This window comes from Oncorhynchus nerka, linkage group LG13 (assembly GCF_034236695.1).
Source record: "Oncorhynchus nerka isolate Pitt River linkage group LG13, Oner_Uvic_2.0, whole genome shotgun sequence".
Lineage (NCBI taxonomy): Eukaryota > Metazoa > Chordata > Actinopteri > Salmoniformes > Salmonidae > Oncorhynchus > Oncorhynchus nerka.
The window spans coordinates 91,740,628-91,767,620 of record NC_088408.1 but is presented as its reverse complement, the minus strand read 5'-3'; the positions used below and the strand labels follow the sequence as shown (position 1 = coordinate 91,767,620).

Sequence of the window (26,993 nt, the reverse complement as noted above, 5' to 3'; positions counted from 1 at the left end):
CTGGAACACACATATACACATACGCACAGACACACTCTCTCTGCCTCTCTCTGTCTCTCTCTGGCTCTGGCTCTCTCTCTCGCGCTCTCTCTGTCTCTCTCTCACACACTCTCTGTCTCTGTCTCTCTCTGGCTCTCTGTCTCTCTGTCTCTCTGTCTCTCTCTGGCTCTCTGGCTCTCTCTCTCTCTGGCTCTCTGGCTCTCTCTCTCTTTGTCTCTCTGTCTCTGTCTCTCTGGCTCTCTGTCTCTCTCTGTCTCTCTCAATTCAATTCAATTCAATTCAAGGGCTTTATTGGCATGGGAAACATGTGTTAACATTGCCAAAGCAAGTGAGGTAGACAACATACAAAGTGAATATATAAAGTGAAAAACAACAAAAATTAACAGTAAACATTACACATACAGAAGTTTCAAAACAGTAAAGACATTACAAATGTCATATTATATATATATATATACAATGTACAAATAGTTAAAGGACACAAGATAAAATAAATAAGCATAAATATGGGTTGTATTTACAATGGTGTTTGTTCTTCACTGGTTGCCCTTTTCTCGTGGCAACAGGTCACAAATCTTGCTGCTGTGATGGCACACTGGAATTTCACCCAAAAGATATGGGAGTTTTTCAAAATTGGATTTGTTTTCGAATTCTTTGTGGATCTGTGTAATCTGGGGGAAATATGTCTCTCTAATATGGTCATACATTGGGCAGGAGGTTAGGAAGTGCAGCTCAGTTTCCACCTCATTTTGTGGGCAGTGAGCACATAGCCTGTCTTCTCTTGAGAGCCATGTCTGCCTACGGCGGCCTTTCTCAATAGCAAGGCTATGCTCACTGAGTCTGTACATAGTCAAAGCTTTCCTTAATTTTGGGTCAGTCACAGTGGTCAGGTATTCTGCCGCTGTGTACTCTCTGTTTAGGGCCAAATAGCATTCTAGTTTGCTCTGTTTTTTTGTTAATTCTTTCCAATGTGTTAAGTAATTACCTTTTTGTTTTCTCATGGTTTGGTTGGGTCTAATTGTGCTGTTGTCCTGGGGCTCTGTAGGGTGTGTTTGTGTTTGTGAACAGAGCCCCAGGACCAGCTTGCTTAGGGGACTCTTCTCCAGGTTCATCTCTCTGTAGGTGATGGCTTTGTTATGGAAGGTTTGTGAATCGCTTCCTTTTAGGTGGTTGTAGAATTTAACTGCTCTTTTCTGGATTTTGATAATTAGTGGGTATCGGCCTAATTCTGCTCTGCATGCATTATTTGGTGTTTTACGTTGTACACAGAGGATATTTTTGCAGAATTCTGCGTGCAGAGTCTCAATTTGGTGTTTGTCCCATTTTGTGAAGTCTTGATTGGTGAGCGGACCCCAGACCTCACAACCATAAAGGGCAATGGGCTCTATGACTGATTCAAGTATTTTTAGCCAAATCCTAATTGGTATGTTGAAATTTATGTTTCTTTTGATGGCATAGAATGCCCTTCTTGCCTTGTCTCTCAGATCGTTCACAGCTTTGTGGAAGTTACCTGTGGCGCTGATGTTTAGGCCAAGGTATGTATAGTTTTTGTGTGCTCTCTCTCTGTCTCTCTCTCTCTCTCTCTCTCTGTCTCCCTGGAGCACACACATCTAAAGCCTAGGTACACAGGTGGGTGAGAGAAGAGAAGAGGACTGGCTAGCTGCCCAGGTTCTTCTACTCCTGTATATCTCTGTGTACATGTGAAAAGGTGCTCCTTGGTCTCAAAAAAAAATAGAGAAAACTGAAGTAACAGCCCTAGTGGTTAATCATTGAGCCAGACTGACATTTCCTAGAGAACATTGAGTCTGTCGTTCTGCCAGACCGCAGTTGCACCAATAACATTGTTAATGGCACTATTTGTGATGGGTCTATTTGTGATGCCACTATTTGTGATGGCACTATTTTGTGATGGGTCTATTTGTGATGCCACTATTTGCGATGGCACTATTTTGTGATGGGTCTATTTGTGATGCCACTATTTGCGATGGCACTATTTTGTGATGGGTCTATTTGTGATGCCACTATTTGTGATGGCACTATTTTGTGATGGGTCTATTTGTGATGCCACTATTTGTGATGGCACTATTTTGTGATTGGTCTATTTGTGATGCCACTATTTGTGATGGCACTATTTTGTGATGGGTCTATTTGTGATGCCACTATTTCGTGATGGCACTATTTTGTGATGGGTCTATTTGTGATGGAACTATTTGTGCCCAGGTCAAGAGGAGAGCACTAGAAAGGGAATATGGTGCCATTTCTGCCTAGACCCAATGGATGAAGGAATATGACCTAGTTTTTAAGCCAGTTTGTTACAGTGAGGGAAAAAAGTATTTCACCCCCTGCTGATTTTGTATGTTTGCCCACTGACAAAGAAATGATCAGTCTATAATTTTAATGGTAGGTTTATTTGAACAGTGAGAGACAGAAAAACAACATCAAAAATCCAGAAAAACGCATGTCAAAAATGTTATAAAGTGATTTGCATTTTAATGCGGGAAATAAGTATTTGAACCCTCTGCAAAACATGATTTAGTACTTGGTGGCAAAACCCTTGTTGGAAATCACAGAGGTCAGACATTTCTTGTAGTTGGCCACCAGGTTTGCACACATCTCAGGAGGGATTTTGTCCCACTCCTCTTTGCAGATCTTCTCCAAGTCATTAAGGTTTCGAGGCTGACGTTTGGCAACTCAAACCTTCAGCTCCCTCCACAGATTGTCTATGGGATTAATGTCTGGAGACTGGCTAGGCCACTCCAGGACCTTAATGTGCTTCTTCTTGAGCCACTCCTTTGTTGCCTTGGCCGTGTGTTTTGGGTCATTGTCATGCTGGAATACCCATCCACGACCCATTTTCAATGCCCTGGCTGAGGGAAGGAGGACCTCACCCAAGTTTTGACAGTACATGGCCGTCCATCGTCCCTTTAATGCGGTGAAGTTGTCCTGTCCCCTTAGCAGAAAAACACCCCCAAAGCATAATGTTTCCACCTCCATGTTTGATGGTGGGGATGGTGTTCTTGGGGTCATAGGCAGCATTCCTCCTCCTCCAAACACAGCGAGTTGAGTTGATGCCAAAGAGCTCCATTTTGGTCTCATCTGACCACAACACTTTCACCCAGTTGTCCTCTGAATCATTCAGATGTTCATTGGCAAACTTCAGACGGGCATGTATATGTGCTTTCTTGAACATGGGGACCTTGCGGGCACTGCAGGATTTCAGTCCTTCACGGCATAGTGTGTTACCAATTGTTTTCTTGGTGACTATGGTCCCAGCTGCCTTGAGATCATTGCCAAGATCCTCCCGTGTAGTTCTGGGCTGATTCCTCACCGTTCTCATGATCATTGCAACTCCACGAGGTGAGATCTTGCATGGGGCCCCAGGCCGAGGGAGATTGACAGTGCTTTTTTGTTTCTTCCATTTGCGAATAATCGCACCAACTGTTGTCACCTTCTCACCAAGCTGCTTGGCGATGGTCTTATAGCCCATTCCAGCCTTGGGAAGGTCTACAATCTTGTCCCTGACATCCTTGGAGAGCTCTTTGGTCTTGGCCATGGTGGAGAGTTCGGAATCTGATTGATTGATTGCTTCTGTGGACAGGTGTCTTTTATACAGGTAACAAACTGAGATTAGGAGCACTCCCATTAACCTGTTGCGACGAGCAATCCCGTATCCAGGAGCGTAATTATAGCCTCAAGCTCATTACCATAACGCAACGTTAACTATTCATGAAAATCGCAAATGAAATGAAATAAATATATTGGCTCACAAGCTTAGCCTTTTGTTAACAACACTGTCATCTCAGATTTTCAAAAAATGCTTTTCAACCATAGCTACACAAACATTGATAGCTAGCATAGCATTAAGCCTAGCATTCAGCAGGCAACATTTTCACAAAAACAAGAAAAGCATTCAAATAAAATCATTTACCTTTGAAGAACTTCGGATGTTTTCAATGAGGAGACTCTCAGTTAGATAGCAAATGTTCAGTTTTTCCAAAAAGATTATTTGTGTAGGAGAAATCGCTCCATTTTGTTCATCACGTTTGGCTAAGAAAAACCCCCGAAGATTCAGTCATTAAAATTAACTCCATAATATCGACAGAAACATGGCAAACGTTGTTTAGAATCAATCCTCAAGGTGTTTTTCACATATCTATTCGTGGCAGGTTGGTTTCTCCTCTGTTCAAAATGGAAACATGCACGCACCAGAAGATTACGCAATAGTTTCGACGGAGGACACCGAGCGGACACCTGGTAAATGTAGTCTCTTATGGTCAATTTTCCAATGATATGCCTACAAATACGTCACAATGCTGCAAACACCTTGGGGAAACGACAGAAAGTGTAGGCTCATTCCTTGCGCATTCACAGCCATATAAGGAGACATTGGAACACAGCGCCTCAAAAATCTGGCTCACTTCCTGTATGAAATTTCATCTTGGTTTCGCCTGTAGCATTAGTTTTATGGCACTCACAGACAATATCTTTGCAGTTCTGGAAACGTCAGAGTGTTTTCTTTCCAAAGCTGTCAATTATATGCATAGTCGAGCATCTTTTTGTGACAAAATATCTTGTTTAAAAAGGGAACGTTTTTCATCCAAAAATGAAATACTGCCCCCAGAGGTTCAAGAGGTTAAGAGTGTGCCTCTAATCTCAGCTCGTTACCTGTATAAAAGACAACTGGGAGCCAGAAATCTTTCTGATTGAGAGGGGGTCAAATACTTATTTCCCTCATTAAAATCAAATCAATTTAAAACATTTTTGACATGCGTTTTTCTGGATTTTGTTGTTGTTATTCTGTCTCTCACTGTTCAAATAAACCTACCATTAAAATTATAGACCGATCATTTCTTTGTCAGTGGGCAAACGTACAAAATCAGCAGGGAATCAAATACTTTTCCCCCCTCACTGTACTACACTAAACAACAAAAAATTACGCAACATTTAAAGTGTTGGTCCCATGTTTCATGAGCTGAAATAAATGATCCCAGAAATGTTCTATACACACCAAAAACGTATTTCTCTAAAATTGTGTCGCAGGAAAAACGTAATGATGGTGTTGGAGACGTGTGCGTTATTCCCTCAGTCGTGGGTAAACAGGGAGTACAGGACTAGACACGCACCCCTTTGGGGCCCTCTTGTTGAGGGTCAGCGTGGCGGATGTGTTGTTGCCTACATTCACCACCTGGGGGTGTCCCTTTAGCTCAATGCGAATGTTGTCTGTAATCCATGACTTCTGGTTGGGATATGTACGTATGGTCACTGTGGGGACGATGTCGTCGATTGCACTTATTTGTTTTTATAGTAAAGGTGTTCTAGAGTTTTGTATGTGTCTCTGTGTGTAGAGTGAAGGGGATCTAGAGGTTTTTTTGCCTCTAATTGGGCATGTGACATGCTGGTAGAAATGAAGTAAGACAGATTTCCATTTTCCTGCATTACAATAACCGGCCACTAGGAGTGCCAGCTCGTTGAGTGCGGTCTTAGTGCCAGCATCAGTTTGTGGTGGTAAATAGACAGCTATGAAAGTTTTAGTTAAAAAGAGAAGTTAAAAGGGGGGAGGGTGGGGGGGTCTGAAGGGTAGAGGGTGGGGGGGTCTGAAGTAGTATTGTATGATCAAAGGAGGAGTGAATTGTGCCACTGACAGAGAAGAATGCTATGGATGGTGTGACTTGCATTTAGATGTCCTTTGAGAGAGGAGGACTAGAGGTAGCCATGGAAGTAGGCCCTGTTTTGATCCTATTAAAAACCCAAATCAGCTCACTCCTACACGGGGAGAGAGAGTGGGATAAGGGGCTGGGAGTAGGATTTTGGGGATAGTGGGAAGCAGGTTTGTCCCCCTTCTCTGTCATCTTCTCACATTTGAACTGAATCAATGATGTGGTTTATTATCTTGTTGTGGTTAAATATTTGATTTGAAAGTCAGAAGGAAGGCAGTCTTTGGGGAGAAAAGTAAAACTCTCTCAACCACGTGACTTGAATATTATTTGAACATTAGTATTTCACTGTATTTCACTTCACAAAAATATATAATCTTCTCCCATAATAGTAGTACTATTTTTCTAAAGCGCTTGAGGCAAACAAACAAACAAAACCAACAAGAATAGTCTTGCATCCATAATCCATCTGTTAAGCATTGCGCTGTTATGACTTCAAGCCTATCAACTCCCGAGATTAGGCTGGCAATACTAAAGTACCTATTAGAACATCCAATAGTCAAAGGTATATGAAATACAAATGGTATAGAGTGAAATAGACCTATAATAACTACAACCTAAAACTTCTTACCTGGGAATATTGAAGACTCATGTTAAAAGTAACCAACAGCTTTCATATGTTCTCATGTTCTGAGCAAGGAACTTAAACGTTAGCTTTTTTACATGGCACATATTGCACTTTTACTTTCTTATCCAACACTTTGTTTTTGCATTATTTAAACAAAATTGAACATGTTTAATGATTTATTAGAGGCTAAATGAATGTTATTGATGTATTATATTAAGTTAAAATAAGTGTTCATTCAGTATTGTTGTAATTGTCATTATTACAAATATATATGTAAAAATCGGCCGATTAATTGGTATCAGCCTTTTTTGGTCGTCCAATAATTGGTATCGGTATTGGCGTTGAAAAATCATAATCAGTCGACCTCTAGTCTCGACCCCGCCCTGTGCAACTGGGTCCTGGACTTCCCGACGGGACACCCCCAGGTGGTGAGGGTAGGAAACAACATCTCTACCCCGCTGATACTCAACACTTGGGCCCCACAAGGGTGTGTTCTCAGCCCTCTCCTCTCCTCTCCTCCCTGTTCACCCACGACTGCGTGGCCATGTACGCCTCCAACTCAATCATCAAGTTTGCAGACGACACTACAGTGGTAGGCTTGATTACCAACAACGACGAGACGGCCTACAGGGAGGAGGTGAGGGCCCTCGGAGTGTGTTGTCAGGAAAATAACCTCACACTCAACGTCAACAAAACCAAGGAGATGATCGTGGACTTCAGGAAACAGCAGTGGGAGCACCCCCCTATCCACATCGACGGGACAGTAGTGGAGTAGGTGAAAAGTTTTAAGTTCCTCGGCGTACACATCACGGACAAACTGAAATGGTCCACCCACACAGACAGTGTGATGAAGAAGGTGCAGCAGCTCCTCTTCAACCTCAGGAGGCTGAAGAAATTTGGCTTGTCACCAAAAACACTCACAAACTTTTACAGATGGGATTTCTGTCCTGCAAATAGTTTAGATCAGAGACTTTAAAATGTTCACAGTGTGCTGGTAAACGTTTAGTTCTCTATGGGATTGTACATGTACTTGTTAGCATTGCTAACATTCGGATTACAATAGCGCCCCTTGTATTCAGGGAAGGTATTACTTGATATCCCGGTATGGCACAAGGTCGGTAAGAAGGTGGATATCACCCATGCCTAACACACTCTCAATCAATAAATACAATGAAAGGATGATCATGTTGTTGTTTGAATCCCAGACTGTAGTTTTAAAGCACAGCGAAGAGCTGCTGGCAAATACACAAAAGTGCTGTTTGAATGAATGCTTACGAGGCTGCTGCTGCCTACCATCGCTCAGTCAGACTGCTCTATCAAATCATAGACTTAATTATAATATAATAACACACAGAAATACGAACCTTTGGTCATTATCACTATCATTTCGAAAACAAAACGTTTATTCTTTCAGTGAAATACGGAACCGTTCCGTATTGTATCTAACGGGTGGCGTCCATAAGTCTAAATATTGCTGTTACATTGGACAACCTTCAATGTTATGTTATAATTATGTAAAATTCTGGCAAATTAGTTTGCAACGAACCAGGCGGCCCAAACTGTTGCATATACCCTGACTCTGCGTGCAATGAACGCAAGAGAAGTGACACAATTTCACCTGGTTAAATCATCCCCTGTTTGGCGAAGTTGGCTGTCTTTGTTAGGAAGAAATGGTCTTCACACAGTTCGCAATGAGCCAGGCGGCTCAAACTGCTGCATATACCCTGACTCTGTTGCACAGAACACAAAGGAAGTGACACAATTTCCCTAGTTAAAGTAAATTAATGTTAGCAGGCAATATTAACTAAATATGCAGCTTTAAAAATATATACTTGTGTATTGATTTTAAGAAAGGCGTTGATGTTTATGGTTAGGTACATTGGTGCAACGACAGTGCTTTTTTTTGCGAACGCGCTTGTTAAATCACCCGTTTGGGAAAGTAGGCTGTGATTCAATGATAAATGAACAGGCACCGCATCGATTATATGCAACGCATGACAAGCGAGATAAACTAGTAATATCATCAACCATGTGTAGTTAACTAGTGATTATGTTAAGATTGATTCTTTTTTATAAGATAAGTTTAATGCTAACTAGCACCTTACCTTGGCTCCTTGCTGCACTCGCATAACAGGTGGTCAGCCTGCCACGCAGTCTCCTTGTGGAGTGCAATGTAATTGGCCATAATTGGTGTCCAAAAATACCGATTACTGATTGTTATGAAAACTTGACATCGGCCCTAATTAATGGGCGATTCCGATGAATCGGTCGTCCTCTATTCGAGACCCAAGGTCTCAAGCTTAACCTCTTCAGTCGACCCTCTACTTTTTTGAACATTTTGTTAAAAATCGCGCAACATTTCAGCGCCCTGCTACTCATGCCAGGAATATAGTACGTTCATATGGTTAGAATGTGTGTATAGGAAACCCTCGGACGTTTTTAAAACTGGTTAAATCACGACTGTGGCTATTACATAACGTGCGTTACATCAGAAAGCGCAGGAAAACCTGATCACAGAAAATGGAAATAAATATCCTTGCGCCACTACCGCAATTGTTAACAGTGAGCCGAATTAGATAAGACCGAGCATTCAACTCCCACAGCATCCCCATGTTGTCGAGTATCTTGTGAATTTAATCCTCTTTGATTCTTGGTTGAACCGAAAGAGGGGCACGACGTACCTCCGGTCTCCGCCCAGATCATTCCGGAAGAGCTCTCTCCTGAAATTTTTTCCAAGACGACAGCTAATGATATGTACATCGCCTACGGATGATTTTTATCGCTTATTAACGTTTACTAATACCTAAAGTAGCATTACAAACGTATTTCGAAGTGTTTTGTGAAAGTTTATCGTCTACTTTTTAATTTTAAAAAATGACGTTACGTTGTGAAATCGCTGTTTTTTTCGTTTATCACACAGTCTACATATAACGATATCTTGGCTTTATATGGCCCGATTTAATCTAAATAAAGACCCAATAGTGTTTATGGGACATCTAGGAGTGCCAACAAAGAAGATGGTGAAAGGTAATGACTGTTTTCTATTTTATTGTGCGGTTTGTGTAACGCCGAAATGCTAATTATTTTGTTTACGTCCCCTGCTGTGCTTTTCTGTTGTAGTGTATTGGTGCATGCTATCAGATAATAGCTTCTCATGCTGTCGCCGAAAAGCATTTTAAAAATCTGACTTGTTGCCTGGATTCACAACGAGTGTAGCTTTAATTTGATACCCTGCATGTGTATTTTAATGAACTTTTGAGTTTTAACTAATACTATTAGCATTTAGCGTAGCGCATTTGCATTTCCAGAGCTCTAGTTGGGACGCAAGCGTCCCAGGTAGAGGTAAGAGGTTAATGTCGAGTTTGGAGTGTACTATGGTGTTAAATGCTGAGCTGTAGTCGATGAACAGCATTCGTACATAGGTATTCCTCTTGTCCAGATGGGTTAGGGCAGTGCGATTGTGTCGTCTGTGGACCTATTGGAGCGGTAAGGGTGTCAGGTAGGGTGGAGGTGATATAGTCCTCGACTAGTCTCTCAAAGCACGTCATGATGACGGAAGTGAGTGCTACGGGGCGATATTCGTTTAGCTCAGTTACCTTCGCTTTCTGGGGAACAGGAACAATGGTGGCCCTCTTGAAGCATGTGGGAACAGCAGACTGGGATAGGGATTGATTGAATATGTCCGTAAACACACAAGAAAGCTGGTCTGCGCATGCTCTGAGGACGTGGCTGGGGATGCCGTCTGGGCCTTGCGATGGTTAACACGTTTAAATGTTTTACTCATGTTGGCTGCAGTGAAGGAGAGCCTGCAGGTTTTGGTAGCGGGCCGTGTCGGTGGCACTGTATTGTCCTCAAAGCGAGCAAAGAAGTTGTTTAGTCTGTCTGGGAGCAAGACATCCTGGTCCGCGACGGGGCTGGTTTTCCTTTTGTAGTCCGTGATTGACTGTAGTCCCTGCAACATACCTCTCGTGTCTGAGCCGTTGAATTGCGACTCTACTTTGTCGGTATTGAAAAATCATCCCGTGGCGATTTCAATACCAAACCAAACATCAGGGTTGTATTCATTAGTGCACACCATCATAAAAATGTTTAGCAACGAAATACAAAAAATTGCCTTTCTCATTGGGCAAGGTCAGCTGGTCCCTCCCTGTTTGAGTCCATTTTCTGCTGTTTGGTGCCTAGTGAATACAAACCAGTTGTTTACAATTTTGTCTTTTGGCTGTAACAGGAGCATGGAGAGTGTTGGCTGTGTAAGGGGATACCCATGTGAAAGACTGCCTCTCCTCGGGGCGGGCAGGGTAGAACTAGAGATACCTGAGAGAAGAGGGGAGGGAAACAGGGGTTAAAGGGAGAGGAGGATGAGGGGAGAGGAGTAGTAGGGAGAAAGGGGGAGAGGAGAGGATGAGAAAAGGGGGGAGGATAAGACAGGTGTGGAGAGGATGGGGAGAAGAGAAGCAGAGGAGAGGAGAGGAAAAGAGAGGGGAGGGGAGATGGGTTGTGAGGAGACTGAAAGAAGAGAGGGTAGGAGGGGAGGGAGAGGTAGAGGGGGAGGAGAGGATGAGAGAGGGGAGGAGAGATGGGTTGTGAGGAGAAGAGAAGACTGAAAGGAGAGAGGGTAGGAGGGGAGGGAGAGGAGAGGATGAGAGAGGGGGTAGAGATGGGTTGTGAGGAGAAGAGAAGACTGAAAGGAGAGAGGGTAGAAGGGGAGGGAGAGGAAGAGGGAGAGGAGAGAAGAAGAGGGAAAGGGATGAGAGCAAGGAGTGGAGGTGAAGGGAGGACAGGAAGGGAAGGGAGGAGAGGATGGGAAGGGAGGACAGGAAGGGAAGGGAGGAGAGGACAGGAAGGGAAGGGAGGAAGGGAAGGGAGGAGAGGATGGGAAGGGAGGATTGGATGGGAGGAGGAGAGGAAGGGAGGAGAGGATGGGAAGGGAAGGGGGGAGGGAAGGAGGATGGGAAGGGAGGAGAGGAAGGGAGGAGAGGATGGGAAGGGAAGGGAGGAGAGGAAGGGAGGGTGGGAAGGATGGGAAGGGAAGGGGGAGGAGATGGGATGGGAATGGAAGGGAGGAGTGGCTGGGAAGGGAGGAGAGGATGGGAAGGGAGGAGAGGAAGGGAGGAGAGGATGGGAAGGGAGGAGAGGATGGGAAGGAGGAGAGGATGGGAAGGAGGGGAGGAGGGTGGGAAGGGAGGAGAGGATGGGAAGGAGGAGAGGATGGGAAGGGAGGGAGGATGGGAAGGGAAGGGAGGAAGGGGGAGGAGGATGTAAAGGGAGGGAGGATGGGATGGGAAGGGAAGGGAGGAGAGGATGGGAAGGGAGGAGAGGATGGGAAGGGAAGGGAGGAGTGGATGGGAAGGGAGGAGAGGGATGGGAAGGGGAGGAGAGGATGGGAAGGGAGGAGAGGATGGGAAGGGAGGGAGGATGGGGGAGGGAAGGGAGGAAGGGGGGAGAGGATGTAAAGGGAGGAGGATGGGATGGGAAGGGAAGGGAGGAGTGGGAGGATGGGAAGGGAGGAGAGGATGGGAAGGGAAGGGAGGAGGAGAGGATGGGAAGGGAGGAGTGGATGGGAAGGGAGGAGAGGATGGGAAGGGAAGGAGAGGATGGGAAAGGGAAGGGAAGGAGGAGAGGATGGGAAGGGAGGGAGGATGGGAAGGGAAGGGAGGAGAGGATGGGAAGGGAAGGGGGAGAGGATGGGAAGGATGGGAAGGGAGGATGGGAAGGGAGTAGAGGATGGGAAGGGAAGGGAGGGGAGAAGGGAGGAGAGGATGGGAAGGGAGAGGAGGGTGAGAAGGGAGGAGAGGATGGGAAGGGAGGAGAGGAGGATGGGAAGGGGAAGGGAGGAGAGGATGGGAAGGGAGGGAAGGGAGGAGAGGGATGGGAAGAAGAGAGAGAGGAGAGGAAGGATGGGAAGGGAGGTTAGGATGGGAAGGGAGGAGAGGATGGGAAGGGAAGGGGGAAGGAAGGGAAGGCAGGAGAGGAAGGGAGGAGAGGATGGGAAGGGAGGAGAGGATGGGAAGGGAGGAGAGGATGGGAAGGGAAGGAGGAGAGGATGGGAAGGGAGGAGAGGATGGGAAGGGAGGAGAGGATGGGAAGGGAGGAGAGGATGGGAAGGGAGGAGAGGATGGGAAGGGAATGGATTAGAGGAGAGGATGGGAAGGGAGGAGAGGATGGGAAGGGAAGGGAGGAAAGGATGGGAAGGGAGTAGAGGATGGGAAGGGAAGGGAGAAGATGGGAAGGGAAGGGAGGAGAGGATGAAAGGGAAGGGAGGGAGGATGGGAAGGGAAGGGAGGAGAGGATGGGAAGGGAGGAGAGGATGGGAAGGGAGGAGAGGATGGGAAGGGAGTAGAGGATGGGAAGGGAGGAGAGGAGAGGATGGGAAGGGAAGGGAGGAGACAGGCTGTAACAGGAGCATGGAGAGTGTTGGCTGTGTAAGGGGATACCCATGTGAAAGACTGCATCTCCTCGGGGCGGGCAGGTTAGAACTAGAGATACCTGAGAGAAGAGGGGAGGGAAACAGGGGTTAAAGGGAGAGGAAGACGAGGGGAGAGGAGTAGTAGGGAGAAAGAGGGAGAGGAGAGGAGAGGACAGGAGAGGATGAGAAAAGGGGGGGAGGATAAGACAGGTGTGGAGAGGATGGGGAGAAGAGAAGCAGAGGAGAGGAGAGGAAAAGAGAGGGGAGGGGAGATGGGTTGTGAGGAGACTGAAAGAAGAGAGGGTAGGAGGGGAGGTAGAGGTAGAAGGGGAGGAGAGGATGAGAGAGGGGAGGAGAGATGGGTTGTGAGGAGAAGAGAAGACTGAAAGGAGAGAGGGTAGGAGGGGAGGGAGAGGAGAGGAGGAGAGAGGGGGTAGAGATGGGTTGTGAGAAGAGAAGACTGAAAGGAGAGAGGGTAGAAGGGGAGGGAGAGGGAGAGGGAGAGGAGAGAAGAAGAGGGAAAGGGAGGAGAGCAAGGAGTGGAGGTGAAGGGAGGACAGGAAGGGAAGGGAGGAGAGGACAGGAAGGGAAGGGAGGATGGGAAGGGAAGGGAGGAGAGGATGGGAAGGGAGGATTGGATGGGAGGAGAGGAGAGGAGAGGAAGGGAGGGAAGGGGGAGAGGAAGGGAGGGAGAGGATGGGAAGGCAGGAGAGGAAGGGAGGGAAAGGATTGGAAGGGAAGGGAGGAGAGGAAGGGAGGAGAGGATGGGAAGGGAGGAGAGGATGGGAAGGGAAGGGAGGAGAGGATGGGAAGGGAAGGGAGGAGTGGCTGGGAAGGGAGGAGGAGGATGGGAAGGGAGGAGAGGAAGGGAGAAGAGGATGGGAAGGAGGAGAGGATGGGAAGCGAGGAGAGGATGGGAAGGGAAGGGAGGGTGGGAAGGGAGGAGAGGAGAGGATGGGAAGGGGAGGAGAGGATGGGAAGGGAGGAGAGGATGGGAAGGGGAAGGGAGGAGAGGATGGGAAGAGGAGAAGGGAAGGGAGGAGAGAGGAAGGGAAGGGAGGTTAGGATGGGAAGGGAGGAGAGGATGGGAAGGGAAGGGGGAGAGGAAGGGAAGGCAGGAGAGGAAGGGAGGAGAGGAAGGCAGGCCAGCAGGCAGAGAGGCAGGCCAGCAGGCAGAGAGGCAGGCCAACAGGCAGAGAGGCAGGCCAGCAGGCAGAGAGGCAGGCCCGGCAGAGAGGCAGGCCAACAGGCAGAGAGGCAGGCCAGCAGGCAGAGAGGCAGGCAGGCAGAGAGCCAGGCCAACAGGCAGAGAGCCAGGCCAACAGGCAGAGAGCCAGGCCAGCAGGCAGAGAGCCAGGCCAGCAGGCAGAGAGCCAGGCCAACAGGCAGAGAGCCAGGCCAACAGGCAGAGAGCCAGGCCAGCAGGCAGAGAGCCAGGCCAGCAGGCAGAGAGGCAGGCCAGCAGGCAGAGAGGCAGGCCAACAGGCAGAGAGGCAGGCCAACAGGCAGAGAGGCAGGCCAGCAGGCAGAGAGGCAGGCCAGCAGGCAGAGAGGCAGGCCAGCAGGCAGAGAGGCAGGCCAGCAGGCAGAGAGGCAGGCCAACAGGCAGAGAGGCAGGCCAGCAGGCAGAGAGGCAGGCAGGCAGAGAGGTAGGCCATCAGGCAGAGAGGCAGGCCATCAGGCAGAGAGGCAGGCAGGCAGAGAGGTAGGCCATCAGGCAGAGAGGCAGGCCATCAGGCAGAGAGGCAGGCAGGCAGAGAGGCAGGCCATCAGGCAGAGAGGCAGGCAGGCAGAGAGGCAGGCCAGCAGGCAGAGAGGCAGGCAGGCAGAGAGGCAGGCCAGCAGGCAGAGAGGCAGAGAGGCAGGCCAGCAGGCAGAGAGCCAGGCCAGCAGGCAGAGAGCCAGGCCAACAGGCAGAGAGGCAGGCCAGCAGGCAGAGAGGCAGGCCAGCAGGCAGAGAGGCAGGCCAGCAGGCAGAGAGGCAGGCCAGCAGGCAGAGAGGCAGGCCAGCAGGCAGAGAGGCAGGCCAGCAGGCAGAGAGGCAGGCAGGCAGAGAGGCAGGCAGGCAGAGAGGCAGGCCAGCAGGCAGAGAGGCAGGCAGGCAGAGAGCCAGGCCAGCAGAGAGGCAGGCCAGCAGGCAGAGAGGCAGGCCAGCAGGCAGAGAGGCAGGCCAACAGGCAGAGAGCCAGGCCAACAGGCAGAGAGCCAGGCCAACAGGCAGAGAGCCAGGCCAGCAGGCAGAGAGCCAGGCCAGCAGGCAGAGAGGCAGGCCAGCAGGCAGAGAGGCAGGCAGGCAGGCAGAGAGCCAGGCCAGCAGGCAGAGAGCCAGGCCAGCAGGCAGAGAGGCAGGCCAGCAGGCAGAGAGGCAGGCCAGCAGGCAGAGAGGCAGGCCAGCAGGCAGAGAGGCAGGCCAACAGGCAGAGAGGCAGGCCAGCAGGCAGAGAGGCAGGCAGGCAGAGAGGTAGGCCATCAGGCAGAGAGGCAGGCCATCAGGCAGAGAGGCAGGCAGGCAGGCAGAGAGCCAGGCCAGCAGGCAGAGAGCCAGGCCAGCAGGCAGAGAGGCAGGCCAGCAGGCAGAGAGGCAGGCCAGCAGGCAGAGAGGCAGGCCAGCAGGCAGAGAGCCAGGCCAGCAGGCAGAGAGGCAGGCCAACAGGCAGAGAGGCAGGCCAGCAGGCAGAGAGGCAGGCAGGCAGAGAGGCAGGCCATCAGGCAGAGAGGCAGGCAGGCAGAGAGGCAGGCCAGCAGGCAGAGAGGCAGGCAGGCAGAGAGGCAGGCCAGCAGGCAGAGAGGCAGGCCAGCAGGCAGAGAGCCAGGCCAGCAGGCAGAGAGCCAGGCCAACAGGCAGAGAGGCAGGCCAGCAGGCAGAGAGGCAGGCCAGCAGGCAGAGAGGCAGGCCAGCAGGCAGAGAGGCAGGCCAACAGGCAGAGAGGCAGGCCAGCAGGCAGAGAGCCAGGCCAGCAGGCAGAGAGGCAGGCCAGCAGGCAGAGAGGCAGGCCAGCAGGCAGAGAGGCAGGCAGGCAGAGAGGCAGGCAGGCAGAGAGGCAGGCCAGCAGGCAGAGAGGCAGGCAGGCAGAGAGCCAGGCCAGCAGAGAGGCAGGCCAGCAGGCAGAGAGGCAGGCCAGCAGGCAGCGAGGCAGGCAGGCAGAGAGGCAGGCAGGCAGAGAGGCAGGCCAGCAGGCAGAGAGGCAGGCAGGCAGAGAGCCAGGCCAGCAGAGAGGCAGGCCAGCAGGCAGAGAGGCAGGCCAACAGGCAGAGAGGCAGGCCAGCAGGCAGAGAGCCAGGCCAGCAGGCAGAGAGGCAGGCCAGCAGGCAGAGAGGCAGGCCAGCAGGCAGAGAGGCAGGCAGGCAGAGAGCCAGGCCAGCAGAGAGGCAGGCCAGCAGGCAGAGAGGCAGGCCAGAGAGGCAGGCCAGCAGGCAGAGAGGCAGGCCAGCAGGCAGAGAGGCAGGCCAGCAGAGAGGCAGGCCAGCAGAGAGCCAGGTTTCCCTAAAAAACTGACAAAGGAAAAAAAGAACAAAAACATATAAAATCATTTATCTTTCGTCTCCATGTTTCATAATTTTCCTTCAATTTGCAAGAGGTTGAATGTATCTCACTAGAGAACAGCACCCCTCTGTCTCTGTATGTGTGACCTATCTGATGCTGAATGGTCAGAAAGAGTATGGTATTGTTGCCTCCTGTAGTATTGAATGCGAGGGAAGCCTTCGAGCATTTGGCCTCCCTTGATGGAAAAAAAAGATAAAATAATAGCCAATCAGCGTTGAGCTAAACTGAGTGAGCTCAACTGTGAATGGTCCTTCTACACCAGAATAAAGTGTCAAAGGAAGCCAGCTTGGTTTTGGCTTCACATCACATCAACATAACTGACAGAAAAAACTTGTTGCGTCTCATTGTGTTGTTTTCTTCTTCCAGCTGGCTAAAATTGTCCCTTTCCTAAATTAGTCATGGAACTAGATAGGGATTTGGACTTGTTGTTTTACTTCATTCTCTGTACAATGATTATAACAGTGATTCTGATCCAACCATTAATTAATACGTTGTTGTGCCCCTGGCCTGAGAGGATGGAAGTTCAATATGTAGCTAGATGTAGAAGGCTAATGTTAACTAGCCAACGTTGTCCATAAAAGGAAGTTAGGATATCGAGCAAGCAATTTAGCCAGGTAGCCAAGGACAACAAATAATAACAGCGTATATACTGTATGACAGAGTGATCGACCATTTCGTCAACATGAACGAGATGAGAATGGTATTGGAGTAAACATGTTTTTTTTCTACTGGCAAGCATACACACACACACACACACACACACACACACAATCTTGTACAGCTGAACTTGTGGGTGGACACAATTCAGTCCCATTAATAACCCTATTTTCCCTAAACCCTAACCTGTACTCTTACCATAACCATAACCCTAAAACCTAACCCTAACCTGTACTCTTACCATAACCATAACCCAAAAACCTAACCCTAACCTGTACTCTTACAATAACCATAACCCTAAATCCTAACCCTAACCTGTACTCTTACCATAACCCTAAATCCTAACCCTAACCTGTACTCTTACCATAACCATAACCCTAAATCCTAACCCTAACCGTAGCTCCTAACCCTAAAATGAACCCTAGCTCATAACCCTAAACTTAATTCTAACCCTAACACAAATGTTTAAACCTAAACCAGAAAAATCATTTGACCTTGTGGGCACCTACAAATTGTCCCCGGTTGGTCAAAAAAAAAACGTTTACTATTCTACACACAAACACACACACACACACACACACACACACAGAGAGAGAGAGAGAGGCACACACACACACACCTGCACAAACTTGTAACAAATGTAATAAGTAACATTTAATTACAAAATTTAAAAAATCATTTAAACATATATTGATTATCTTGCAGGAGCTTTCCCTGGATCCCTAGAATGACATTGCTCTGTCGTGGGTGATATTATATATATATGTTGTGATATTAACCCTGTGCTCTGTCGTGGGTGATATTATATTTATATGTTGTGATATTAACACTGTGCTCTGTCGTGGGTGATATTATATATATGTTGTGATATTAACCCTGTGCTCTGTCGTGGGTGATATTATATATATGTTGTGATATTAACCCTGTGCTCTGTCGTGGGTGATATTATATATATATGTTGTGATATTAACCCTGTGCTCTGTCGTGGGTGATATTATTTATATGTTGTGATATTAACCCTGTGCTCTGTCGTGGGTGATATTATATATATATGTTGTGATATTAACCCTGTGCTCTGTCGTGGGTGATATTATATATATATGTTGTGATATTAACCCTATGGTTCCCCTCTGTTTTAGATGCATCCACTGGGACTGTGTAACAACAATGATGAGGACGACCAATACGAGTATGGCTGGGTGGGAGTGGTGAAGCTGGAGAAGCCTGAACTGGACCCCAGCTGTCTCACTGTCCTGGGAAAGGTGAGCAACACATCTATTGTACATACGCACATGATGCTGTGTGTCTGGGTAAGTGCTGGGTATTAAACCTGGCCCCTATGTGAAGTACCTCAGACTAGGAGTGCTGACATCAGGTCCCCCCTGTCTTGTTACATACCAGTAGACAGAGAGAGAGACTGCTCCAGAAAACAACCCTCCACCTCATCCTGTCAGGTAGATTCAGCCTGGGTGAAGACAACTTGTTTCTCTTCTTAATTAAAACACTATTTATCTCTGATCCCTGGTTGTCAAGGGAGCGATTTGTTCACGCTAGGATGGGTTTGTTTGTTTTTCACCTCCTTCCCTCCAAGAATTAGAAGAGAGGAATTTAATCCTTCACTTGTCTCTCCCCCTCTTCCTTCTACCCCTCTGTCTCTTTACCCCTCCCCCAGACCCCCTCTGTCTCTTTACCCCTCCCCCAGACCCCCTCTGTCTCTTTACCCCTCCCCCAGACCCCCTCTGTCTCTTTACCCCTCCCCCAGACCCCCTCTGTCTCTTTACCCCTCCCCAGACCCCCTCTGTCTCTTTACCCCTCCCCCAGACCCCCTCTGTCTCTTTACCCCTCCCCCAGACCCCCTCTGTCTCTTTACCCCTCCCCCAGACCCCCTCTGTCTCTTTACCCCTCCCCAGACACCCCTCTGTCTCTTTACCCCTCCCCCAGACCCCCTCTGTCTCTTTACCCCTCCCCCAGACCCCCTCTGTCTCTTTACCCCTCCCCCAGACCCCCTCTGTCACTTTACCCCCTCCCCAGACCCCCTTCTGTCTCTTTACCCCTCCCCCAGAACCCCCTCTGTCTTTTTACCCCTCCCCCAGACCCCCTCTGTCTCTTTACCCCTCCCCCAGACCCCCTCTGTCTCTTTACCCCTCCCCCAGACCCCCTCTGTCTCTTTACCCCTCCCCCAGACCCCCTCTGGAGTCCAGAGTGGTATTTTATCATGGCTTTAATTAAGTGTCCATCCTAATGGAACATACCACTTTTCCCCGAGGGACAGGGGGAGACTATGGTCTCATTTATCCTGGACACACCTGGCCTGTCCTTGCCAGTGACAGGAAGAGGTCAGCCGTTGAAGGAGAGCCATATAGACATGCTTATGGATGGGGCACTTTCTCTGGAGGCCGCGGTTAGAGGTTGGTTAGCGCTCGGCGCTAGCTTGTGAGTAAGGCAGAAAAGAACAGAACACGCAACACATCAGGGCTGGAAGCTGAACTAATGGTAATGCTAAAACAGAAGCACTCAATCACTTGAAGCATCTTGTACTTTACATCAGGAATAGAACGTAGTGTTGCACAATTAGGTTCCTTCCTCCTCTTTGAAAGTGACCACTGTATCATTTGTTGTCGTCGACGTGGTAGTCAAGTGTTTGATTAGGTCAAGTGTTTGATTAGGTCAAGTGTTTGATTAGGTCAAGTGTTTGATTAGGTCAAGTGTTTGATATACTGTACTGTACAGCAGTGAGGCCTCGACTGGAGTGCTGCTGAGCTGATACTTGGGGGCATCACAGGGATCTGAATGATCTTTTCTCTATGGAGGCAGGCGGCCATGTTGGATTTGGGGGATATTGTTTTAGTTTGGTGCAAGAGCAGAGCCCATCCAGCAGAGCTGTGCCACCCCCCATCAGAGGGATATGTTGTGAAAGTGCCCCAAGTGACAGCATCCATCCCCTCATTAGAGTGGACAGGAAAGCGAGGAGTTGAACGGAGGGAAACGAGGAGGAGAAAGGGACGAAACGAGGAGAAAAGGAGGGAAACGAGGGGAAAAGGAGCGAAATTAGGATTAAAGGAGGGAAACGAGAAGGTACAGCGGCTGCATGGTTTGTTTTTAGATAGAGTAGACACTGCTGGGCTATAATTAGTGGGGAGAGGAGATGGGGAAGCCTCTCCATTGTTGGATGGCAGACCAGACCCAGGAAGAGCCCAGGCACAGCTGGGGGTCCGTAGTGTTCCCAGAGCCAGACTTAGCCATTACTGTACTGTATTATAGCCGGACTTTCATCCAGACACAGCCCAGAGTGCCCCTGCCAGCCAAGCCACAGACTGTAATCCCTGCTAGGCTCAGACACAGCTGAGATACCCCCCTCGCAACACCACATCCAAAGCTACCCTGCCTCCCCCTGTATATCCCCATTCTCAGCCAAGCCCCCTATATCTGAACTCCCAGGCCCAACTCTCCCCCACCCTCTCTCTCTCTCTTCCCCACCCTCTCTCTCTCTTCCCCACCCTCTCTCTCTCTCTCTCTCTCTCTCTCCAACCCACCTCTCTCGCTCTCTCTCTCTCTCTCCCTCCCCACCCACCCACCCACCCTCTCTCTCTCTCTCTCTCTCTCTCTCTCTCTTCCCGACCCTCTCTCTCTCTCTCTCTCTCTCTCTCTCTCTTCCCCACCCTCTCTCTCTCTCTTCCCCACCCTCTCTCTCTCTTTTCCCCATAATTCCAGTTCCATTTCCAGAATCTCAATGAAGGCTGAATTTAACCCTACTAATACCAACCTCCTACATTCTCTACTGAAATGAAAAACATAGCAGCCAGGGACTACAAACTAATTGTACTGTTGCTGACCCAGCATCAGAGACAGGTTTGAGGAAGAGAAGGCAGGAATGAGAGGATGGAGAGAAGGCAGGGAGGGTGGAAGGAGGGGGGAGCTGGCCTCCACACCAAAGCGGTGTCTTGTCAGGGAGGGTGGAAGGAGGGGGGAGCTGGCCTCCACACCAAAGCGGTGTCTTGTCAGGGAGGGTGGAAGGAGGGGGAAGCTGGCCTCCACACCAAAGCGGTGTCTTGTCACATATATGCAAACAATTTTTTCCGGTTCTTCCTGTCTGATTCCTGTGAGAGCAGCAGAGCTGTGACTCCACACAGTTGCCTCCCTCCTGCGTGCCGCACACACAGGGGCCCCCTCTAGAGCAGGGAAACAAGGATGCAATGGAAGATTGGGTCCTCCCTTGTGTTGTAGTTGCAGGTATCTGTGGAAGAGTTGTTTTTGGAGCATTGTAGATGGCCATTGTGCTGTGCATATACACATGTTGTGTGAAGTTTTAGTTTTGTCTAGAGAGCTGTAACTATACCTATACTTGTTATTTGTGTAGACTAGAGAGTTAACGCACAGTAAGTTTGTGTTTCTGTAAAGTGTTGTGTATTAGTGTTAAACCGTATCTGGGATTACGTTGTGTATTCCAGTCCTAACTAGCCTGGCTGGGGTATATGTTTCTAACTCCCTGGTACTCCCTTCCCCCTCTCTCTCTCGCTCTCTCTCTAATTCAATTCAAGGGGCTTTATTGGCATGGGAAACATATGTTTACATTACCAAAGCAAGTGAAATATTAATAAACAAAAGTGAAATAAACAAATATGAACAGTAAACATTACACACACAACAGTTCCATAAGAATAAAGACATTCCAAATGTACAGGGTTGTAACGATGTGCAAATAGTTAAAGTACAAAACGGGAAATAAATAAACATAAATGTAGTTTGTATTTACAATGGTGTTTGTTCTTCACTGGTTGCCCTTTTCTTGGGGTATTGCTTGCTGCTGTGATGGCACACTGTGGTATTGCTTGCTGCTGTGATGGCACACTGTGGTATTGCTTGCTGCTGTGATGGCACACACTTGCTGCTGTGATGGCACACTGTGGTATTGCTTGCTGCTGTGATGGCACACTGTGGTATTGCTTGCTGCTGTGATGGCACACTGTGGTATTGCTTGCTGCTGTGATGGCACACTGTGGTATTGCTTGCTGCTGTGATGGCACACACTGTGATGGCACACTGTGGTATTGCTTGCTGCTGTGATGGCACTGGTATTGCTTGCTGCTGTGATGGATGGCTGTGATGGCACACATTGCTTGCTGCTGTGATGGCACACTGTGGTATTGCTTGCTGCTGTGATGGCACACTGGGGTATTGCTTGCTGCTGTGATGGCACACTGGGGTATTGCTTGCTGCTGTGATGGCACACTGTGGTATTGCTTGCTGCTGTGATGGCACACTGTGGTATTGCTTGCTGCTGTGATGGCACACTGTGGTATTGCTTGCTGCTGTGATGGCACACTGTGGTATTGCTTGCTGGTGTGATGGCACACTGGGGTATTGCTTGCTGCATTAGACTATAACTAGCAAAGCAAATGGCACTGAGATACTAATAATAATATTACTACACAGATCATACATGTAACGTTCCAGCCAGCTAATGTTAGCTAGCTATCTAACAGTACACTTTAACTTGAAATGAAACTACTTTCTGACAAAATTAGAAACATGTCATATCTGAAAATGTAGCTAGCTAGACTCTCTGTTCCATATACATGGATGGACGCTTCTCCCTCTCTGTCATGGATGCCATGGTTAACCTTAGATTGAAGATGTAATCCGGAGAGAGGTGTTTCATACAAAAGCCTTCTGTGTGGTCTCTTTTCTACTTTGTCTGCATATTTGCAATCAAACGGCAGAATTTTAGCTATCGTACTCTGCTTCCACTGATTTCAAAACTCGGTCTTCCAGAAAGTGGAGAGCAACACTTATTCAGTTTTACTACGTTACAAAGGATTCCCTACACATACTGACCAGCTCATGTTATAGACAGAAGCGTGCTACATGGCAGACCAATCCAAAATCATCTCTCGGCATGTCCAGCCCACTCATTAACTCAGCCAATCATGACTAGCGGGAAGGTTGCTGACTTTTTCCGTGGCTAAACCAACTAAGATAGTAATTTAACAATTGTATTCGTATTTACAGATGGAATACAAGTTTATTATTAAGGCACATGAAAGTTCACATGTTCCAGAAGGCATTTCTGCTAAAAAAAAAACACATTTTTATTAAAAATATATAATTATGTTCAAATTGCTCTCCTGTGAAGTAGCGACACGCAACATAGTTTCCTGAAACGAGTCTGAGGGAAATATGTGTCTCTAATTTGTAAGTCGCTCTGGATAAGAGCGTCTGCTAAATGACTTAAATGATTAAATAAATGATAATATGTAATACATTTGGCAGGAGGTTAGGAAGTGCAGCTCAGTTTCCACCTCCTTTTGTGGGAAGTGTGCACATAGCTTGTCTTCTCTTGAGAGCCAGGTCTGGCTACAGCGGCCTTCTCAATAGCAAGGCTTTGCTCACTGAGTCTGTACATAGTCATAGCTGTCCTTAAGTTTGGGTCAGTCACAATGGTCAGGTATTCTGTCACTGTGTACCCTTTGTTTAGGGCCAAATATAATTCTAGTTGCTCTGTTTTTTGTTAATTCTTCCCAATGTGTTTTTTTTTTCATGATTTGATTGGTTCTAATTGTGTTGGTGGAGGTTTGGGAATCACTTTCTTTTCGGTGGTTGAAGGAATTTAACAGCTCTTTTCTGGATTTTGATCATTAGCAGGTATCATCCTAATTCTGCTCTGCATTCATTATTTGGTGTTTTACGTTGTACACAGAGGATATTTTCGCAGAATTCTGCATGCAGAGTCTTAATTTGTTGTTGGTCCCATTTTGTGAATTCTAAGTTGGTGGGCGGACCCCAGATCTCACAACCATAAAGGGCAATAGGTTCTCCAACTGATTAACGTATTTTTAGCCAGATCCTAATTGGGAGGTCGAATTGTATGTTCCTTTTGATGATGTTGAAGGCTGTTCTTGCCTTGTCTCTCAGATCGTTCACAGCTTGGTATGTATCGTTTTTTGTGTGCTCCAGAGTAACAGTGTCTAGATGGAATTTGTAGTTGTGGACTTTTTTTGGAACAGCATTATTTAACTTAGTGAGATTTACTGTCAGGGCCCAGGTCTGACAGAACCTAGAAGATCTAGGTGCTGCTGTCGACGCTCCTTGGTTGGGGATAGAATCACCAGATTATTGGTGAGGTGCTTGGGCTGCGGTTGACGGCCACATTGTCCCCGACCGGCATGAGTGCTTTCGCTCTCTCCGTTTCAACCCTCCTCCTCCTCCTCATCCCTTTTTCCCATGACATCATGAAATCACCCCAAAACAACTTTTCATTCAGTAGAATAAAATAAGAAGTGCATAGTACAAAAATAGTAACGTGTGTCAGAATAAAAATGCCTAACAACAATAATGTCAACAAAGGTGGTTTGCGTCAGAATAAAAATGCCTAACAACAATAATGTCAACAAGGGTGGTTTGCGTCAGAATAAAAATGCCTAACAACAATAATGTCAACAAGGGTGGTTTGCGTCAGAATAAAAATGCCTAACAACAATAATGTCAACAAGGGTGGTTTGCGTCAGAATAAAAATGCCTAACAACAATAATGTCAACAAGGGTGGTTTGCGTCAGAATAAAAATGCCTAACAACAATAATGTCAACACGGGTGGTTTGCGTCAGAATACGAGTCTGTCTGATTTCCCCTCATAGCCTTTTCATGTTCTCCAACCCCCCCCTCCCCCACCCCACACACACACAAACACACACTGATATGGGCCATGTACTCTACTCTGCCCTTACAAGAACACAGATGTAATCTATGAACCTGTTGCTGGCTGCGAGGCTGCAGAATATGGGCAGCTACTATGACACCTCTCAGACAACCTGTGCTGGAGCCCCTCTCCTCACATGATTGAAGTCATGTGTAGTATTTTATTTATCCCAAGGTATAGATCCTCTCCAGTTAATAGTGCCTAGCTAGCAGCCTCCATTGTCTGTCTCTTGTTCTGCCCCTCTGTTGGCAGAGCCTGCATGAGGTTCTCCTCTCCATTACTCTCTGTCTCTGCCCCTCTCTCTCTGTTGGCAGAGCCTGCATGGGGTTCTCCTCTCCACTCCTCTCTGTCTCTGCCCCTCTCTCTGTTGGCAGAGGCAGAGTTCTCCTCTCCATTACTCTCTGTCTCTGCCCCTCTCTCTCTGTTGGCAGAGCCTGCATGGGGTTCTCCTCTCCATTACTCTCTGTCTCTGCCCCTCTCTCTCTGTTGGCAGAGCCTGCATGAGGTTCTCCTCTCCATTCCTCTCTGTCTCTGCCCCTCTCTCTCTGTTGGCAGAGCCTGCATGAGGTTCTCCTCTCCATTCCTCTCTGTCTCTGCCCCTCTCTCTCTGTTGGCAGAGCCTGCATGGGGTTCTCCTCTCCATTCCTCTCTGTCTCTGCCCCTCTTTCTCTGTTGGCACAGCCTGCTGTATGGAGCTCAGTTAACAGCTGCACCTTCTTACTGCTAAGTAGCTTTTGGATGGGTGCCCTGTCTCGAGAGAGAGATAGAGAGAGATAGGTGGATGGGGCAGAGAGAGAGAGAGGTGGATCTGGCAGATGTGGATGGTGCAAAGAGAGAGAGAGAGAGAGATGGATGGGGAGATGTGGATGGGGCAAAGAGAGAGAGAGAGAGAGAGAGAGAGAGAGAGAGAGATGGATGGATGGATGGATGGGGAGATGTGGATGGGGCAGAGAGAGAGAGAGAGATGGATGGGGAGATGTGGATGGGGCAGAGAGAGAGAGATAGAGAGAGGGATGGATGGATGAGAGAGAGAGAGAGAGAGAGATGGATGGATGATGGGGCAGAGAGAGAGAGGGATGGGGCAGAGAGAGTGAGAGAGAGGGATGGGGCAGAGAGAGCGGGCGGGCGGGCGGGCGTGAGGGCGGGCGGGAGGAGGGCTAGGTTGAGCGGGCAGGCGGGAGGAGGGCTAGGTTGAGCGGGCAGGCGGGAGGAGGGGTAGGTTGAGCGGGCGGGAGGAGGGCTAGGTTGAGCGGGCAGGCGGGAGGAGGGGTAGGTTGAGCGGCGTGCGGGAGGAGGGGTAGGTCGAGCAGGCGGGAGGAGGGTAGGTTGAGCGGGCGGGAGGAGGGTAGGTTGAGCGGGCGGGAGGAGGGGTAGGTTGAGCAGGCGGGAGGAGGGGTAGGTTGAGCGGGCGGGAGGAGGGTAGGTTGAGCAGGCGGGCGGGAGGAGGGGTAGGTTGAGCAAGCGGATGGACGGGAGGAGGGGTAGGTTGAGCGGGAGGGAGGAGGGTAGGTTGAGCGGGCGGGCGGGAGGAGGGGTAGGTTGAGCAAGCGGGCGGGTGGGAGGGAGGAGGGGTATGTTGAGCAGGCGGATGGACGGGAGGAGGGGTAGGTTGAGCGGGAGGGCGGAGGGCTAGGTTGAGCGGGCGGGAGGAGGGCTAGGTTGAGCGCGCGGGCGGGAGGAGGGCTAGGTTGAGCGCGCGGGCGGGAGGAGGGGTAGGTTGAGCGGGCGGGAGGAGGGGTAGGTTGAGTGAGCGGGCGGGCGGGCGGGAGGAGGGGTATGTTGAGCGGGCGCATGGACGGGAGGAGGGGTAGGTTGAGCGGGCGGATGGACGGGAGGAGGGGTAGGTTGAACGGGCGGGCGGGAGGAGGGGTAGGTTGTGTGTTTGTGAGCTCATCCACTGTTTATCTGTCTGCAGAGGAAGAATCAGGGGCCTCAGAGGTTTTGATGAAGCACTCTGTTCTCTCCCTCTCTCTCTTTCCCTCTGTCTCTCTATCATGGTGGAGGAGGGAGGAGAGAAACCCTGTGAAGCGTGGAGCTGCCTGCACCGTGAGTGAGGCCTGCCGCTTAGGTTCTCCTTTCATGTGTGTGTACGCCTCAACTTGCTGATATTATCTTGGCTTCTCTTCCTGGTAGGGTCTCTCTCTCTCTCTCTCTCTCACAGTCAGGCCTTCTCTCTACACTGGGCCTCTCTCTCACAGTCAGGCTTTCTCTCTACACTGGGCCTCTCTCCTCTCTCTCACAGTCAGGCCTTCTCTCTACACTGGGCCTCTCTCTCTCCTCTCTCTCACAGTCAGGCCTTCTCTCTACACTGGGCCTCTCTCCTCTTTCTCTCTCCTCTCTCTCACAGTCAGGCCTTCTCTCTACACTGGGCCTCTTTCCTCTCTCTCACAGTCAGGCCTTCTCTCTACA

The 26,993-nt window shown here is 48.9% G+C and overlaps 1 pseudogene; it reads left to right on the top strand.

Annotated features, from left to right (window-relative positions):
- LOC115121460 (E3 ubiquitin-protein ligase znrf3-like) overlaps nucleotides 1-26,993 on the top strand; it is a 261,610-nt pseudogene that overhangs the window by 145,828 nt on the left and 88,789 nt on the right.